Raw genomic sequence first — 4971 nt, 5'->3', positions numbered from 1 at the left:
AAGTATCGCCGGAGAGCCTTCCGGGGGGAGTCCGAGCGACCAGTGTACATGAGGGGTCGAAGAGCTCTCATCATGCTAAACATAAACACAAGTGCCAACACTTCAGAGAAGCTCATGCAGAACAAATCGCGGTAGTAGAAATCTCTTCCGCGGTTGAACAAATCTCTATCTAGCCATGAGGGCAGCTCTGTCGGATTGCCACAGCCTCCAGGCTCGTTAAGGCCTTCTAACATCTCCTGCATTCTGGGGGACAAAGGCTCTATGGTGTCCGACAGAAGACCTCGATTTTTGTCTTCAGATGAATTGATACCATTCTGACAGTCTTCCCCTATAGACCCATCCCTGATGTGACTGTGGTGGTGATCGAGAGAGACCGACTGTTGCACTCCATTCAAGTTAGGGCATCTGGTGGAACCTGTCGCGGGTTCTGCCTGTGTAGTTGACCTATTGACTTCGCCTGAAATATAGGTAGAATTTTCATTTCTATTTTTGTAAATATAATCATAAACAACTGAGTTTCATATTTGTTGTTGCATAATTTGTGTTGACTGCATGATTTTCACGATACAGTGAAGACTGTAATTTAAAGTACCATATGTCTAAACTATATGTGGAAAACCATAATGATAATGATATTACACAAATATTTTCAATATAAATATATATTTCAACATAGAATCCGAAACCTCACTGCCACAGTCTCTCTCTACTCTCCCTCACCTTTTCCTCTCTGCCGAAGATGCAGCTCCGACACTATGCAGGCTGCAACACCGTCATCACAAGGCAATCAAGAAAAAAAGAAGGTAACGTAAATACAGAAGAAAAAGAAGAAAAATAAATAAATAAAGAAAAAATATAAAGTAAGAAGAGGAAGTTAAAGGAAAGTTTAAGTTTTAGAAGTCTATAAGTGAACACAGTTACATGTATTTAATTTGTCATCTATTTCTTACTTCTTGGCCAGCTTCATGAACATGACACTGCAACATATTAATTTAGTACGCATGTTTTTTTCTTATTTATTACTTTTATATATATATATATATATTTTTTAGTCTATAATGCCTTATTACTTCTTAGAGAGAGAGAGTTGCCGGTACATGTTTTCTTGCGACTAGATATGGCACGTAACGCATTGACATAAAATATATATATATATATATATATATATATATATATATATATATACTATATATACTATATATATATATATATATATATATTCTTTTTTTTTTTTTTTGTGTGCGTGGTGGGGGGGGGGTACCGATAAAAGAAAAAAAGGAAATGAGATGAGAGAGAGATAAAATGACCCAGAATATTGCCCAAAGGTTCAAGGGACCTTTGCATTTTTTCCCAATAAATCTTCCAGCGGGAACATGACACTGAGAATAATTTAGCTAAAACATCTTGTATAAATTCTTATATTTGAAGTGCAACCCGGGGGGAAGGAGGGAGGGAGGGAGGGAAAAAGATATAAAGAGAGAGAGAGAGTGATAGAGAGAGAGAGAGAGAGAGAGAGAGAGAGAGAGAGAGTGAGTGATGAGTGAGTGAGTGAGAGAGAGAGAGAGAGAGAGAGAGAGAGAGAGAGAGAGAGAGAGAGAGAGAGAGAGAGAGAGAGAGAGAGAGAGAGAGTGTGTGTAATTAGATATTGATATATATATATAACAACAATAATTAAAGACAAAAATATTTACCAGTATCCATTCTGCGGGGATGGAAAATGTTCTTATTTCCCTTTTCCAACACGAGTCACAACCTCTTTCGCCTCCGCTCTGTAAAGTAAGCAATCATCTTAGAGACTGGGGTATCATATGAGTGTTATTCGTATAATGAAATAGTTTTGTAGTTGGCTGGCGGGCTCGCCTCAGTGCATACAAGCCCGGCGTAGCATCTGCTCCGCAAATCTGGCTTATCCTTATCCTTACTTACTGTAGTGAGCCGATGCTTCAGCTCCCTTCGGCCGATCTCGCCTCTGTGTCGGGCTCCTACCCAGATTCCCGAGTTATTCATGGCGCCAGGACGTCAGGATCCTGTCAGAGACGAAGGCGAAGATGCAGAGGAACTTCCTGCAGGACGCGCTGACAGAGGATCCAGACGCCCTGGACGAGATGCTGTTTTACTGGCTGAGGAGGAGGATGACGTTTTCCATACCCATATAGGCTTGGAGTTGTCAAGATCACCAATGTTTCAAGAATGTTGCCGTTTGTTGCAGATTAAGACAACTTTAACGACTGCCTATCATCCACAAGCTAATGGGATGGTAGAACGAACAAACCGGGTTGTAAAAGATGCCATTGCTTCTCTTGCCAACACAGCACCAGGCAAGTGGGAACAGCTGATTCCTCAAGTGAGGCTAGCACTTAATAGTGCAATTCATCGGAGTACAGGAGACCAGCCTTTATACTTGATGACTGGCCACCATGGCCACTTACCTGTTGGCCTCACTAATGACCTAGTCTACAAGACCGAGGCATCCAAAGCATTCCATGATGCTCTCAGAATTGCTCGACAGGTAGCACTTGATACTACGAAAACGGCAAGAGAGAGGTGGAAACAGGACTATGATAGACAGGCAGCAATACCAAAGCCACTCGAGGAAGGACGTCTTGTACTTTACAGGAACCGTGTTCGTAAATATGGAGCTCAACCCACGATGGGCAGGGCCTGCACGTATACAGAAGAAAATTGGTCCTGTAACTTTCTTGCTGAAAGATGTCTCCCGTCCATTTTCCGAGAGACAGTGTCATATTAATGACCTTAAACCTTTTCGAGCCTTGGGTGAAGTCACTTACCCTGATCTCTATGATGAATATGGTCCAGATTATGTGGATCCACTGTTGGATGATGAGGCTGAGCCAGGAGTGATGCTGCTTGCATCCTGTCTTATCAGTCCTCAGTGATTGGTTGTAAATAAGATTGTGTTTAACTTTTACTACTTCCTCTTAAAGTTTTATGTCTATTTTTATTACTGCGAGGATTTTTTATGTTTAAGCAATTTTAAATTTTGTGGTCGATTAACTAAAAACGTTATAAGCCAGTCATTGCAAGTCTAAACATACTATGTGAAATCAAGCCATACTATCCTCTTCAGGTTTACCCAGCAATCTCAATGAACTAGATAAACAATACATTCTTAATCAGTAAATGTCAACTTTTGTATTTCAAGTTGTAAATGAGCCTGTGCACCTCAGGGGTTTGGAGGGATTCTTTCTGTTCTCAGATTGTGAGCCAATGACCAGACCCTGACCCATGCCTGTGATGTCCTATGATTGGAGAGACTCGTGGTGGATCTTGAAGCTGTGGCCGAGGATGCTGAGGCTATGCTTTGAGATGGGATCACATCAGATGAGCTACCAGTTCCTGGGACCGGTGTCAAATCGTCTTGGACATAACCCCGTCAGAGGAGGAAAATGAGGACCTGCTGGACTCTGGATGGCCGTGCCACACCCACGGGATAATGCAGAGGGAGCAGGAGGTCAACACCCTGGACTGTCGGGAGGACTTCACAGCTACCGTTATGAAGGAGGGTCAGGAAGAGCTTCGTCACGTCGTTTCAATGTGCCCCTGTGACCTGCTGAGCTGACCCAGGAACGCCCTAGCAGAGGACGTGGGAAGGACTTGACAGGAGGAGCAGTTGGACTTCGAGGGCCAGCCAGGTGAGACGCCGTGGACTTCGGTCTACTGGGCGGGGGAGGGGTTGTAGTGAGCTGATGCTTCAGCTCCCTTCGGCCGATCTCGCCTCTGTGTCGGGCTCCTACCCAGATTCCCGAGTTATTCATGGCGCCAGGACGTCAGGATCCTGTCAGAGACGAAGGCGAAGATGCAGAGGAACTTCCTGCAGGACGCGCTGACAGAGGATCCAGACGCCCTGGACGAGATGCTGTTTTACTGGCTGAGGAGGAGGATGACCTTTTCCATACCCATATAGGCTTGGAGTTGTCAAGATCACCAGTGTCTGAAAACGGACTGGCGACGGAAAATACCGGTTAGGTTGTTGGCGCCAAAGTGTTGTTGGCTAGCCCACGTATTTTTTATTGCTTTTACATTTAAAATCATGTATATATGTTAAGTTCCTTTTATTTCTATAAGATATATTATGTAATTTTATGTTAAACCTCCCATTTTTAAATCTATCAAATAAGTACAATGTAAAGAAACGAAAAGAAAAGCCTTAACGTCTTTAAGAGCAGACGAAAATTGCTAGTAAAACGAGTCTTGCTGCGCAGACTCGACGAAACAAGGTTGGCGCACGACCTTGTTGGTATAAAAGGTCGGGTCAACGACCTTAGAGTAGTTGCATAGTACCCTGGCTCAGTGTGTTACAGTCGGTCCTTCCTTCAGAAAGCCGACATTTTTTTTAACGGATTTTTATTCTTGGCTTTCTTTTTTCGCACTTTTGGAGACCGAGCATTTTTACAGGTATTTTTATCTATGTTTTTATTGAGATTGCTTTTATGGAGGTTTATTTTGTTATATATAAAATATATATATAAAAAAGATGTTTTGTTCGGATTGGTCATTAATGAAAGTAATGAAGTGAATTTTCTTCTAGCACATCTTATTAGATGAAAACTAGTAATAATTAAAGTAGTCCAAGTTGTAAGTTGGCGAGCTGTAAAATGGTTCAGCACCTAATATTGCCATTGGCTCATTTCACTGCATTTTTGCTAGGCGTTTAGCACTGCTCCAGTTCTGCATTTCCATAAAATTCTTTAGAGATCACATATTCCTACAACACTGAATGTGTTCCTCTAGTTACAGTGCTGACAGTTTGACCGGATGCGGTCTTTGTCTTACATGCTTATTTTATTTGCTGTCTTGTGATAATATGCTCATGTCAATAAATTATAAACATGAATATTTTTTAATACCCTTTGTGATGGTATGTATGGTATTTTTTACTTGAGATGATGCATTAGAAGAATGTCAATTGAAAAGACTGCATGGAGGAAAATTTATCTATTTTTAGGAGTA

At 41.8% G+C, this 4971-nt stretch overlaps 1 pseudogene across 1 annotated transcript in view; it reads right to left on the bottom strand.

Annotated features, from left to right (window-relative positions):
• The window catches only part of LOC147471521 (uncharacterized), a 3582-nt pseudogene extending 1575 nt beyond the window's left edge, over window positions 1-2007 (bottom strand). The window contains exons 1-4 of the transcript XR_015191199.1: window positions 1927-2007; window positions 1692-1769; window positions 721-787; window positions 1-457 (exon numbers count right to left, since the gene is read on the bottom strand). The exon at window positions 1-457 is cut by the window's left edge and continues 1575 nt beyond it. The product of XR_015191199.1 is annotated as an uncharacterized LOC147471521 (transcript). The remainder of the gene's footprint in view (window positions 458-720; window positions 788-1691; window positions 1770-1926) is intronic.
• Between the last annotated feature and the right edge of the window lie 2964 nt (window positions 2008-4971).

The sequence above is a fragment of the Penaeus japonicus genome, unplaced genomic scaffold, assembly GCF_977035675.1.
Source record: "Penaeus japonicus unplaced genomic scaffold, GWHDUDI00000001_assembly GWHDUDI00000008, whole genome shotgun sequence".
NCBI lineage: Eukaryota > Metazoa > Arthropoda > Malacostraca > Decapoda > Penaeidae > Penaeus > Penaeus japonicus.
The sequence above is the reverse complement of the archived record's forward strand: the minus strand, read 5'-3'. Positions and strand labels throughout refer to the sequence as shown.